Here is a 15105-nt window from a genome sequence, read left to right as displayed (position 1 = left end):
ATTCTTCTCAGCAGCACATCACACTTATTCCAAAATTGACCACATAGTTGGAAGTGAAGCACTCCTCAGCAAATGTAAAAGAACAGAAATTATAACAAACTCTCTGTCAGACCACAGTGCAATCAAACTAGAGGTCAGGATTAAGAAACTCACTCAAAACTGCTCAACTACATGGGAAATGAACAACCTGCTCCTGAATGACTACTGGGTAGATAACGAAATGAAGGCAGAAATGAAGATGTTCTTTGAAGCCAATAGGAAAAAAGACACAACATACCAGAGTCTCTGGGACACATTTAAAGCAATGTGTAGAGGGAAATTAATAGCACTAAATGCCCACAAGAGAAAGCAGGAAAGATCTAAAATTGACACCCTAACATCACAATTAAAAGAACTAGAGAAGCAAGAGCAAACAAATTCAAAAGCTAGCAGAAAGCAAGAAATAACTAAGAGCAGAACTGAAGGAGATAGAGACACAAAAAACCCTTCAAAAAATCAATGAATCCAGGAGCTGGTTTTTCGAAAAGATCAACCAAATTGATAGACCACTAGCAAGACTAATAAAGAAGAAAAGAGAGAAGAATCAAATAGATGCAACAAAAAATGATAAAGGGGATATCACCACCGATCCCACAGAAATACAAACTACCATCTGAGAATACTATAAACACCTCTATGCAAATAAACTAGAAAATCTAGAAGAAACGGATAAATTCCTGGACACATACACCCTCCCAAGACTAAACCAGGAAGAAGTTGAATCCCTGAATAGACCAATAACAAGCTGTGAAATTGAGGCAATAATTAATAGCCTACAAACCAAAAAAAGTGCAGGACAAGATGGATTCACAGCCAAATTCTACCAGAGGTACAAAGAGGAGCTGGTACCATTCCTTCTGAAACTATTCCAATCAATAGAAAAAGAGGGAATCCTCCCTGACTCATTTTATGAGGCCAGCATCATCCTGATACCAAAGCCTGGCAGAGACACAACAGAAAAAAAGAATTTTAGACCAGTATCCCTGATGAACATTGATGCAAAAATCCTCAATAAAATACTGGCAAACTGAATCTAGCAGCACATCAAAAAGCTTATCCACCACAATCAAGTCAGCTTCATCCTTGGGATGCAAGGTGGGTTAAACATATGCAAATCAATAAATGTAATCCATCATATAAACAGAACCAAAGACAAAAACCACATGATTATCTCAGTAGATGCAGAAAAGGCCTTTGACAAAATTCAACAGCCCTTCATCCTAAAAATTCTCAATAAACTAGGTATTGATGGGACGTATCTCAAAATAATAAGAGCTATTTACGACAAACCACAGCCAATATCATACTGAATGGGCAAAAACTGGAAGCATTCCCTTTGAAAACTGGCACAAGAAAGGGATGCCCTCTCTCACCACTCCTATTCAACATAGTGTTGGAAATTCTGGCCAGGGCAATCAGGCCAGAGGAAGAAATAAAGGGTATTCAATTAGGAAAAGAGGAAGTCAAATTGTCCCTGTTTGCAGATGACATGATTGTATATCTAGAAAACTCCATCGCCTCAGTCCAAAATCTCCTTAAGCTGATAAACAACTTCAGCAAAGTCTCAGGATACAACATCAATGTGCAAAAATCACAAGCATTCCTATACACCAATAACAGACAGAGAGAGCCAATCATGAGTGAACTCCATTCACAATTGCTTCAAAGAGAATAAAATATCTAGGAATCCAACTCACAAGGGATGTGAAGGACCTCTTCAAGGAGAACTACAAACCACTGCTCAAGGAAATAAAAGAGGACACAAACAAATGGAAGAACATTCCATGCTCATGGATAGGAAAAATCAGTATTGTGAAAATGGCCATACTGCCCAAGGTAATTTATAGATTCAATGCCATCCCCATCAAGCTACCAATGACTTTCTTCACAGAATTGGAAAAAAATACTTTAAAGTTCATATGGAACAAACAAGAGCCTGCATTGCCAAGACAATCCTAAGCCAAAAGAATAAAGCTGGAGACATCACACTACTTGACTTCAAACTGCACTACAAGGCTACAGTAAGCAAAACAGCATGGTACTGGTACCAAAACAGAGATATAGACCAATGGAACAGAACAGAGCCCTCAGAAATAATATCCCAAAACTACAACCATCTGATCTTTGACAAACCTGACAAAAACAAGAAATGGGGAAAAGATTCCTTATTTAAGAAATGGTGCTGGTAAAACTGGCTAGCCATATGTAGAAAGCTGAAACTGGATCCCTTCCTTACACCTTATACAAAAATTAATTTAAGATGGATTAAAGACTTTAATGTTAGACCTAAAACCATAAAAACCCTAGAAGAAAATCTAGTCAATACCATTCAGGACATAGGCATGAGCAAGGACTTAATGACCAAAACACCAAAAGCAATGGCAACAAAAGCCAAAATTGACAAATGGGATCTAATTAAACTAAAGAACTTCTGCACAGCAAAAGAAACTACCACCAGAGTGAACAGGCAACCTACAGAATGGGAGAAAATTTTTACAATCTACCCATCTGACAAAGGGCTAATATCCAGAATCTACAAAGAACTTAAACAAATTTACAAAAAAAATCAAACAACCTCATCGAAAAGTGGGCTAAGGATATGAACAGACACTTCTCAAAAGAAGACATTTATGCAGCCAACAGACACATGAAAAAATGCTCATCATCACTGGCCATCAGAGTAATGCGAATCAAAACTACAATGAGATACCATCTCACACCAGTTAGAATGGTGATCATTAAAAAGTCAGGAAACAACAGGTGCTGGAGAGGATGTGGAGAAATAGGAATGCTTTTACACTGTTGGTGGGACTGTAAACTAGTTCAACCATTGTGGAAGACAGTGTAGCGATTCCTCAAGGATCTAGAACTAGAAATACCATTTGACCCAGCCATCCCATTACTGGGTATATACCCAAAAAATTATAAATCATGCTGCTATAAAGACACATGCACACATATGTTCATTGTGGCACTATTCACAATAGCAAAGACTTGGAACCAACCCAAATGTCCATCAATGATAGACTGGATTAAGAAAATGTGGCACATGTACACCATGAAATACTACGCAGCCTTAAAAAAGGATGAGTTCATGTCCTTTGTAGGGACATGGATGAAGCTGGAAACCATCATTCTGAGCAAACTATCACAAGGACAGAAAACCAAACACCACATGTCCTCACTCATAGGTGGGAATTGAACAATGAGAACACTTGGACACAGGGTGGTGAACATCTCACACTGGGGCCTGTCATGGGGTGGAGGGAGGTGGGAGGGATAGCATTAGGAGAAATACCTAATGTAAATGACGAGTTAATGGGTGCAGCACACCAACATGGCACATGTTTACATATGTAACAAACCTGCACGTTGTGCACATGTACCCTGGAACTTAAAGTATAATAAAAAAAAAAAAAACAGAAACCTGGGGTGGGGTTGAAGGTAGTGACTTGATATTTACTGAGCTATACTGGAATTCAAATGTAGTTCTTCTCTTTCAAAGAATAAAATCTCTCTTAACTTCAAAAAAAATGTGGGCAAGGATATAAACAGGCACTTTTCAAAAGAAGACATACATGTGGCCAACAAACATATGAAAAAATGCTCAATATCACTAATCACTAAAGAAATGCAAATCAAAACCACAATGAGACACCATCTCACACCAGGCAGAATGGCTATTACTAAGAAGTCAAAAAATAATAGATATGGTTGAGGTTGTGGAGAAAGCGAATGCTTATACGCTGCTGGTGGGAATGTAAATAAGTTCAGCCACTGTGGAAAGCAATTTGGCAATTTCTCAAAGAACTTAAAACAGAACTACCATTCGACCCAGCAATTCTATTATTGGGTACATGCCCAAAGAAAAATCAATGGTACTACTAAAGACACATGCACACGTATGTTCATTGCAGCACTATTCACAATAGCAAAGACATAGAATTAACCTAAATGCCCATCAACAGTAGACTGGATAAAGAAAATGTGGCCCACACATACCATGGAATACTATGCAGCCCATAAAAAGGAACAAGATCATGTCCTTTGCAGCAACATAGATGGAACTGGAGGTCACTGTCCTAAGCAAACTAACACTGGAACAGAAAACCAAATACCACATTTTCTCACTTATAAATGGGAGCTAAATATTAAGCACACATGGACACAAAGAAGGGAAAAACAGACACCACGGCCTACTGGAGGGTGGAGGGTGGAGGGTGGGAGAAGGGTGAGGATCAAAAAACCACCTATCCGGTACTATACTTATTACCTGGGTAACAAAATAATCTGTACACCAAACCCCCACAACATGCAATTTACCTACACATGAAATCTGCACATGTACCCCTGAATCTAAAATAAAAATTAAAAATAAAATAAAAAATAAAACCTTTGGCAGAAAAAAATAATTAAAAATAAAAATTCCATTACTTCAGCATTTTTTTATTTTGTAATCCACATCACTTACAAGTTGAGACATTTCAAGTAGGTTATATGCTGCGTTAAAGTTTCACTTTGAATGAAGGGGCTCTCCCTTGGAAAGCGAGCATTCTGGCTACATCCGTCCCCTGTTCAAAATCCTCTCAGGGCATCTTCCTGTTTTAATTCCCACTTACTGGTAGAATGGTGAGATGGCACATGTTTTATATTCGCTATTCATTTGCAGTTTTCCCAGAGCCACAGATCCTTTATCTGGAGATACTATTAATTAGAAGAATTACTTTATTCATGGAAAAGCCTGCACCCTTCTCCTTTGGAGGCCGAGTAGAGTGGACCTTTGTGCCTTTTCTGGCTACCCCACACCAGAACACCGTTCTTCTTTTGGAGGAATCTCTCTCACACCCTGTATCATGTAAGATTTGGAGGGAGGCAGAGCCCCATCTCTAACTAAGGAAGCTGAAGGTCCTGATTCTCCCTTGCACCCCTCTGGACAGTCCATGATGCAGGCTGATGACCTAGGCTTGGCTGATGATCACTAGGCTTGGCTAGTCAGCGTTGCAGTCCAGAATTCTAAATCTTGAGACAGAGAAGCAAAGTCAGAGAGTCAGTTTGGTAATGACCACAGTAGTGGCAGCATCAGCAGCCCAGAGCAGCCTCAGAGAGCCTGACAGACATGGAGCCAGCAGCAGCAACCTGACAAGATTGGAGCTGCAACCAACCACAGTTGTGTTCCCTGAAGTTCTCCCTCCTTAGAGTTCCAGCCCATTTTCCAAGCCTAGGATGTCATGCCAGCCTTCCCACTTTCCACTGATTCTAGAATAGTTCTGAGATTCTAAAATAAATTCCTTTCTCCTTCAGTGAATTGTGTGTGTGTGTGTGTGTGTGTGAGAGAGAGAGAGAGAGAGAGAGAGATCTAAAATTCTTGACCACAAGAAAAAATAATCTCAAAGGAACCCCATATTGACAATATTTCCAGTCAAAATTTTATGAAAAACTAGACAAAAGTGTGAAGCAATTGTACTTTGTTATACATCTTAATCTTCTGCCAAAGTGAATATCATTTTTTGTTGTTGTTGTTCTTGAGACAGAGCCTCACTCTGTTGCCCAGGCTAGAGTGCAGTGGTGCAATCATGGTTCACTGCAGTCTCAACCCACTGGGCTCAAGCAATCCTCCCACCTCAACCTTCCAAGTAGCTGGGACTACAGGCACATACCACCACACCTGGCTAGTGTTTTTAGGTTTTTGTAGAGAGGAGGTCTCACTATATTGCCCAGGCTTGTCTCAAACTCCTGGGCTCAAGCAATCCTCCCACTTGGTCCCCCAAAGTGCTAAGATTATAGATATGAGCCACCATGCCAGCCAATATCATAATTTTATTCTTATCTCTTATTTTAGGAAAAGAAGAAATACAGTCATTCCCTCTTATCTTCAGGGTATATGTTCCAAGACCCCAATGGATACCCAAAACCAATGATAGTACCAACCCTATATGTAGTGTGTTTTTCCTATACACACATACCAATGATAAAGTTTAATTTGTAAATTAGGCACAGAGGCCAGGCACAGTGACTCTATACCTGATATCCCAGCACTTTGAGAGGCCAAGGCGGGCAGATTGTTTGAGCCCAGGAGTCTGAGACCAACCTGTGGAACACAGTCAGAACTCGTTGCTACAAAAACTAAACAAAATTAGCCTGACATGCTGGCTTGCATCTGCAGTCCCAGCTACTTAGGAGGCTGAGGCAGGAGGATTGCCTGAGCCCAGTGGGTAAACATTGCAGTGAGCTGAAATCACACCACTGCACTCCAGCAACAGAGTGAGATCCTGTATCAAAAAAAAATAAATAAATAAAAATAAAAATAAAAAATAAATTAGGCACTGTAAGAGATTATAAGCAAAAACTAATAATAAAATAGAATAATTATAACAACATATTGTAATGAAAGTTATATAAATATGGTTTCTCTCTCTCTCTCTCTCTCTCATTACCTTATTGCACTGTACTCACCTATTTTCAGACCATGGTTGACTTCAGGTAATTGACATTATAGAAAACAAGGCCAGGCATGGTGGCTCACGCCTGTAATCCCAGCACTTTGGGGTGCCAAAGTGGGGGCATATCACTTGAGGTCAGGAGTTTGAGACCAGCCTGGCCAACATGGTGAAACCCCCTCTCTACTAAAAACACAAAAATTAACAGGGTGTGGTGGCAGGTGCCTGTAGTCCCAGCTACTTGGGAGGCTGAGGCAGGAGAATGACTTGAACCCAGGAGGCGGAGGTTTCAGTGAGTCAAGATGGTGCCATTGCACTCGTCTGGGGAACAGAGTGAGACTCCGTCTCAAAAAAAAAAAAAAAGAAAAAAAAGAAATTATAGAAAACAAAACTGTGAATAAGGGGGTACTATTTGTATAAACAAACCTATGGATGCAAAAAAGGTTGCAGATGCTCAAATGACATTGCTAAGTCGGTCTTTTTGTGCTGCTGACACCATTGGCAGGGAGAACAGCTTTAAAAAAAAAAGAAAATCAAAGAATTTGAAACTTCAGTTACTGCCCCAAGACTTCTCTGTATAATGCACACACCTTCTCTCCTTAACCAGGCAGCCCTTCTTCTTCTAGTATAGAGCATGTGCTAGGTAAGGTCCTACCATACCAGGGTTGGGACAAGCCGACATTGTCTATCCCCTAGATACTCTGAGAAGAACATAACAGCAACAACATATATTCCTGCCAGAGATGTTTAGCCTGGAACCAATAACCTGAAGGAAGCAGTCAGACAAACCCAAGTTGAGGAACATTCTGCAAAATAGTTGACCCCCTAGACTCTTCAAAAATGATAATATCATTAAAGACCAAAAATAATCTCAGTTACTAGTCTAGATTAAAGGAGCCTAGGTACACATGACATATAAATGCAGTGCATAATCCCTGGTTGGATTCTGGATCAAACAAAAAGCTATAAAGAACATTATTGGAATAATTAGTGAAATTTAATATAAGTTACTCTTAAGTACTAGTATTTTATTAATGTAAAATTTCTTGAATTATAGTTGTATTATGTAGGAGATTAATGTTGAAATAATTAAAGTGTCACAGGCTGGGCAAAGTGGCTCACGCCTGTAATCCCAACAGTTTGGGAAGCCAAGGTGGGCAGATCACCTGAGGTCGGGAGTTCAGGATCAGCCTGGCCAATATGGTGAAACCCTGTCTCCACTAAAAATACAAAAAATTAGTCAGGCATGGTGGCAGGCTCCTGTAATCCCAGCTGTTTGGGAGACTGAGGCAGAAGACTTGCTTGAACCCAGGAGGCAGAAGTTGCAGTGAGCCAAGATGGTACCAATGCACTCCAGCCTGGGTGACAGAGGGAGACTCTGTCTAAAAAAAAAAAAAAAAAGTGTTACACTTGCAACTCATTTCTAAGTTCTTCAACAAACCTAGTGAGAGAGAGAAAACAAATGTAGCAAAATGTCTAGATGAAGGAGTTCATTGCCAATCTTTTGCACCTTGTGGGGGATACATGGCAACATATTCAAGCTTCTATACAAGGCATTTGAGATCGAGGCATGGAAAAATACTGAAGCACTGTGTGCATGTTGTTTGGGCATGAGACTGAAATTCCTTGACCCTGAAAACAGAGCAAGGAAGAGAATGTGTGATAAGGAGCTGTGTGATAAGGAGTTGTATGATAAGGAGCACTGAAAACAGCCTCCTGAGAATGTGGTCTGAGTGATTTTAGATGTAATAAACAAGGCTGTATGTGCTTCATGACCCAACTGCAAATTGTTACCTAGTGGACTTCTCTTGGTTGTCTAAATTGTAGTTCTTGTACAATTACAATTTAGATTACAATTACAATTACAATTAGAACTACAATTTAGAGAGGGCTTGTTGCCCTCTTAATAAATACTTGGCAGACAGATCTTAGAGTGGCACTCTCTCAGAAGAGCTACTCCCTGCCCTGCTCAGCTGGAATTCTCTGAGTACTTCATTCTTGGCGTTCGCTGTAGCTACAAGCTGCAAGTGGTGACCCTGACATAACTGCGTTGAAATTACACGTGGAGTATGAAAACTCATCAAACTTCAGGGAATACCAGTAAGGGACAGTCCCAACCCATTTCAGGAAGATGGGACCAACGCATATAATACCAGGGATTGGGCTATCATGGGTCAGGAATTGACCAAAGAGCAGAAAGTATTTTTTAAAATGGTGCAACAATTACTTAAGGCTATCCACTGCACCTTAGAGTATGAAGATTTGCATCAGCTTATGCTTTTTATTCAGCAAGAATGCCCTTGGTTCCCTGATCAAGGAACATTAGACTTAGAGTTATGGGAGCAGGTGGATCACTGCCTGAAAAGAGGATTTAAGCAGGGCCATTTTACTAAGGTTATCATTTTGACCACCTGGGCCCTGGTACGCTCTGCATTGTACCCTCTTTATATGCCAGATTGCGGTGAGTCAGACTGCCCATTAGCTCCACCTGAAGGGAATTCAGGAGATTTAAAGAAAAACAGGAACCAGAACAACAGGGAAGGGGCTCCTCTCCCTACTTCATTCCCTTCCGTAGGGCATAAGGAGGACACTTTCTAGTGATGATGAGGACAGACCGGAGCTTTTTCATCCCCCAATAGAAAAGCCATTGCCCTCCTTTCCTCCACCCCTAAAAAAATCCGCATCTATTGGCCCTGTTCAGGCTACAGTGCCTCCCATCCCCCTGGAGGAGATTGGAGGCCACCCAAGGGATGGACGGTTCTTGGATAAGACCCCCTGTCAGTGAACATCTATATTGTCACGCACGTCTGTGTGAAGAGACCACCTAACAGGCTTATGTGAGCAATAAAGCTTTTTAATCACCTGGGTGCAAGCGGGCTGAGTCTGAAAAGAGAGTCAGCAAAGCGTGGTGGGATTATCATTAGTTCTTATAGGTTTGGGATAGGCGTACAAAGTACATTCCCAAGGGCGGGGAGAATATTACAAAGTACCTTCCTAAGGGCAGGGGAGAATATATCATATCAGTTAGGGTGGGGCAGGAACAAATCACAATGGTGGAATGCCATCAGTTTAGCCTATTTTCACTTCTTTTGTGGATCTTCAGTTGCTTCAGGCCATCTGGATGTATACGTGCAGGTCACAGGGGATATGATGGCTTAGCTTGGGCTCAGAGGCCTGACATATATGATCAGGTGAACGCGTTCTCAGTGACGATTCCTCATCAAACTTCCCTAGTAGAGGGGTGCCTCCAGGAGGGACTTAAAAAGGGAGACTCTTAGGCACTTTTTGGTGCATTCCCTGTCATTGTTCAAAATGATAGGAGACGGCATGAGAGTTTGCCTTTTACTGTTTTTAAAGAGATAAAGAAAAGTATCTGTGAAAATGGTGTACATTCACCCTTTACCCAGGGGATGACTGAGTCTCTGGGAAATGGCTATAAGATGACTCCGCATGATTGGAAAACTTTAGTAAAAGTTTTGGTTTCAGCTGCAGAATATACTGTGCGGTGGAGTGAGTACAGTGATCTATCCATGCAGCAGCCCTTGCAAGATTTGGATAATAATATCCCGATACAGCTTGATATGCTATTGGGAACAGGGCCTTTTGCTTGAGCTCAGGCTCAAGCTCAAATAAACAGCCATCTATTTCCACAATGCTTGCAGCTAGCAATACAAGCATAGAAGAGGTTATCCATGGGACAATCCCAGGGTTCCTTTATAACAGTTAAACAGAGTGCCACAGAAACATTCCTTTATAACAGTTAAACAGAGTGCCACAGAAACATACGTTGAATTTATCAACTGATTGCAAGCTGCACGTAGTGACCAACATCACATCAGCAGAGCTATAAAAAAAAATCTGCTATTCAAATCCACTGCACACGGAATAAATCAGAAGATAAAATAAAAGTCTGTCAAAATTCATACAACTTGTGAGTGAGTTCTAAAAAGCTTAGTTTAGAAGGGCTAGACAAAGAAAAACTTCAATGGGTCCTAAATCAGAATGCTTGTAATGAAACCCAGTCTCCAGGAAAACAACACTCACATGTGTTCAATCATATAAAATGATTTGTAACATCTCTAATTAGGTGAATCAACTAGAAACAAACTCACTAGTCAAAATAAATTTTTAAAGTATCTTGTAACCTATATTTTACTTTTCTGAGTATATTAAGGGGCTGCCAGCCCGGAGATATACTTAAGATATAGGCAAAAAATCCCCAGGCCTTTACACAAAAGATTTCCACTTTCAAACCAATGTCAGTGGACATTGATAAAAGTATAGCAGCATCCTCTACTAAGGTGATTTCATTTATTCCCTGCAACCCACTAATAAATATCCCACTTCTCCCAAACAGTATTTAAGCTCCTAGCTAAGCAAAAAACTATTGTCTATTAGCATTCAACTGAAGAAAAGAAAGATAAAAGATTGTCTTGTTTCCATCACTGTATTACTTGGGCAACATAATTACATAATTCTTACCCTAAGAGAAAGCTTTCATATTTTTTAAAAGTCTTTTCAAATAAAATCTTCTTATGTTTTAAACAATATAAAATACAAACTTTCACTTTATTGTAAATTATAAAGAGATCATTGTCTTAATATATTATTAGCTTCAAGCTTCCTAAAATATAAAAACATTGTTGTCTAAAGTCACATATTAACATTAAGCTCAGTGGTTTACAGAATCTCCTACATTTTTGCAAGCTCAAGCTGATCATTCCTTTTTTTATCAGAACAACCACAGTCTTAAACAACAGTTTTATTTGGTGCTCGCTCAAGCTCGCATGATTATTAAAACCTGTCCTGACTGCCAATGGCATTCTCTCTCACCTTTTTCGTTAGGACTTGGTGCCAACCCACGAGGTCTGGTGCCTAATGCTATCTGGCAAACTCATATTATTCAGCATCCACCCTTTAGATGCTTCAAATTTCTCCATGTTACTGTAGACACTTATACAGGCCTGAAATATGCTACTCCCCAGACTACAGAAAAAACTAAAGATGGAATTGCTCATCTTTTTAAATCTATTATGACTTTAGGCCTTCCACAAATTACAAAAACTGATAATAGACATTGCTATCTTAGTGCTCGATTTACATATGCATTTACAACTGTGGCACATACAACACAAGACTGGCATTCCTTATAACTCAACCAGTCAGGCCAATGTTGAGCGAGCTCATCAAACTCTTAAAGTATATCTTAACAAACAAAAAAGGGGGAATATTGGGCTTTCTCCTCGAGAACAGGTAGGAGACAACTGAACCCCTCCTGATGATGAAAGACCTGTTGTTGGAGAATCGACCAGCAATGATAGTGATGACTCGGAAGGCACCTGACATTACCTGAGGGCAGCTAAAGAAATTGGATCAACAGGCAACTATCCAGCTTGTTGCCATGGGAGCCCCTGCAATTGCAGAGAATTGGTTTCTTATGTATCTGGCAGTAATTGGGGAAGCTTTTGAGAAAGTAAGACAGACATGGATGCTGGGGTGGCTGGTGATTCTCATCCTTTGCCAAGTGGGATCAGCTCAAGAACATGTTTACTGGAATCATATTCTGAATCCCACTGTTTGAAATGTTATTATGTGGTGGGATGCTGACCTGCCTTTGTCATCTAATGATACTTCTTGGATGGGAGGTCGATGGATGCCCCTCTCTTACCCCTTAACTGAAAATTTGGGATGGATTAAACTCAATGACTCCTTGACTTTATTGTCTAGCAACCCCCTTCTTTGTTTTTCTACAATAGCGCATGATAAGCACATTACTCTTATTCCTCTGGAGTATCTTTACTGTCAGCTCAAAAGGGATGCCAAGCCCGCAAACTTGACCTTTATTTCTGCTGTTACAATTAATCTCACTAAGGTCTCTAATGAAGCTACACAAGTGCCTAATCTTCTTATATGCTGTCTGAGAAGGGACTGGCAATGTAAGTTTGAGGCTGTCCAGTGTGAACCCCGTGCAGACAACCTGCACCATGACAAGGGCCTCTGCTTAATAATGGCACCTTACTTGATTGGGGTCCCCATGCTAATCTTATGTCTGCAAATCAGACTATTGGATTTGGGAGTCCTCCAATAGTTCCATCACCTGGTCAGAGTATGGGCTTTCAGGACCAATATTACAACTAAAAGGGAAGCAAGCTTTAAGCCCTGCTTATACCCAAATTTGGAGACTAGGTCTTCCCTTTTTTGAATGGGTTGTTTTGTATGGTGATTACATTTATAGCAGTGGCAACTATACCCTCTCCTTGCACAATAATGTTACTGATACAGTCCTGATTTGTACTACACACCCCTACATACTTTTGTCTGGGCAGGGTATTCCTAACATAGAACAGAATCAATCCTTATATAGTATTACTTTCTCTTCCAGTAGTTGGTACGCTACATGCTTGTCTCATCAAAATGTTACATAGTTAAATATAACCTATGCCATGATCCTAAAATGGCATGTAGAATTGTGGCTCCCTGTAAATTTAACCCTACGGTTATTTAGAAAAGCACTATCTCATACTCGAAAAAAAGATTTTTGGCCACTTTAATTGCCTTTTTTGTCTCAGCTATTATTATACTGTGTCCGGAACTGTTTCCTTCTGGTGGGTTCTTGGTCTTGCTCACTTCAGGAGTGAAGCCACAGACCCTCGTAGTGAGTGCTACAGTTCTTAAAGATGGTGTGTCCAGAGTTTATTCTTTCAGATGTTCAGATGTGTTCAGAGTTTCTTCCTTCCGTTGGGTTCGTGGTCTGGCTAACTTCAGGAGTAAAGCTGCAGACCTTCGCAGTGAGTGTTACAGCTCTTAAAGGTGGCGCATCCAGAGTTGGTTGTTCCTCCGGGTGGGTTTGTGGTCTCATTGACCACAGGAGTGAAGCCGCAGACCCTCGTGGTGAGTGTTACAGCTAATAAAGGTAGTGTGGACCCAAAGAGTGAGCAGCAGCAATATTTATTGTGAAGAGGAAAAGAACACTTCCACACAGTGGAACAGGACCCAATGGGGTTGTGGCTGCTGGCGCTGGTGGCCAGCTTTTATTCCCTTATTTGGCCCCACCCACCTGCTGATTGGTCCATTTTACAGAGTGCTGATTGGTACATTTACAAACCTTTAGCTAGACACAGAGCGCTGATTGTTGTGTTTACAATCCTTTATCTAGACAGAAAAGTTCTCCAAGTCCCAACAGGACCCAGAAGCCCAGCTGGCTTCACTTCTCAATACTAGCAACTGCCGCTACTACAGCTGTTTCTCTGGCAGAATCTATTCACACAGCCTTGGTAGCGAACCACATGGTATACAAAGTAACCCATGGATTTCAAGAACAAGTAAATATTGATAAAACTATTTTGTCTCACCTGGAGGCTCTTAAAGCCGCTGTTGAATGGCTGGGGGATCAGCAGCAGGTATTCATTACTTGTCAAAATTTACATTGTGATTGGCAATATCATTCTATCTGTGTCACATCTCTGCCATATAATAGCTCCCAATATACTTGGGAGAGAGTGAAGGCGCACCTACAAGGGGCTTATCAGGACCACTTATCCTCTCAAATTTCTACTCTTGAGTGCGAGTTAAAGAAACAACTTAAAGAACGATCACAGCAGGCCAGGTGCGGTGGTTCATGCCTGTAATCCTAGCACTTTGGGAGGCCAAGGCGGGCAGATCACGAGGTCAGGAGATCTAGACCACCCTGGCTAACACGGTGAAACCTCATCTCTACAAAAAATACAAAAAATTAGCCGGGCGGGGTCGCGGGTGCCTGTAGTCCCAGCTACTCGGGAGGCTGAGGCAGGAGAATGGCGTGAACCCAGGAGGCAGAGGTTGCAGTGAGCCAAGGTCGCGCCACTGCACTCCAGCCTAGGCAACAGAGCGAGACTCTGTCTCAAAAAAAAAAAAAAAAAAAAAGAATGATCACAGCAATTACAAACAAATATCCTTCAGCAATTACAAGACGGTTTTCAATGGTTGAACCTGAACACTTAGTTGTCTGGGTTAAACATACGCATTTGGGTGATGACCACTATACCTATTCTTTTTTGTATCTGTTTGCTAGGCATCTGCAAATGGCTCTGTGCTGCCCCCCGCCCACGCGTCTACGATCAGGAAAGAACGATAGCAGCTTACCTTGCATTAGATAACCAGCATGCTGTAAGAACTAAAGAAGGGGGAGATGTGGGGGGTGCACAGCAACATATTCAAGCTTATGTACAAGGCATTTGAGGTCGAGGCATGGGAAAATACTGAGGCACTGTGTGTATGTTGTTTGCGCATGAGACTGAAATTCCTTGACCCTGAAAACAGGGCAAGGAACGGAATGTGTGATAAGGAACTGTGTAATAAGGAGTTGTGTGATAAGGAGGGCTGAGAACAGCCTCCTAAGAATGTGGTCTGAGTGCTTTTAGATGTAACAAATAAGGCTATATGTGCCTCGTGACCAGACCGCAAATCGTTACCTAGCCGATGTCTCGTTTGTCTAAATTGTAGTTTAAGAAACCCTCTCAATAAATACTTGTCTTACCCATCTTAAAGCAGCACTCTCAGAAGAGCTGCTACTTGTCCCGCTCAGCTGGAATTGTCTGAATACTTCATTCTCGGCGTTCGCTGCTGCTACAAGCTGCAGACCTTGTTTGTT

The 15105-nt window shown here is 41.0% G+C and overlaps 1 protein-coding gene across 1 annotated transcript in view; it reads right to left on the bottom strand.

The window, feature by feature from the left end:
• The window catches only part of LOC115930226 (intelectin-1-like), a 33842-nt gene extending 19130 nt beyond the window's left edge, over positions 1-14712 (bottom strand). The window contains exon 1 of the mRNA XM_063693687.1: positions 14598-14712. The gene's annotated coding sequence lies outside the window, so the exon portion shown is untranslated. The remainder of the gene's footprint in view (positions 1-14597) is intronic.
• Positions 14713-15105: the final 393 nt, after the last annotated feature.

The sequence above is a fragment of the Gorilla gorilla genome, chromosome 1 (genome assembly GCF_029281585.2).
Source record: "Gorilla gorilla gorilla isolate KB3781 chromosome 1, NHGRI_mGorGor1-v2.1_pri, whole genome shotgun sequence".
NCBI classification, from domain to species: Eukaryota; Metazoa; Chordata; class Mammalia; order Primates; family Hominidae; genus Gorilla; species Gorilla gorilla.
This window is presented reverse-complemented; position numbering and strand designations above follow the sequence as displayed.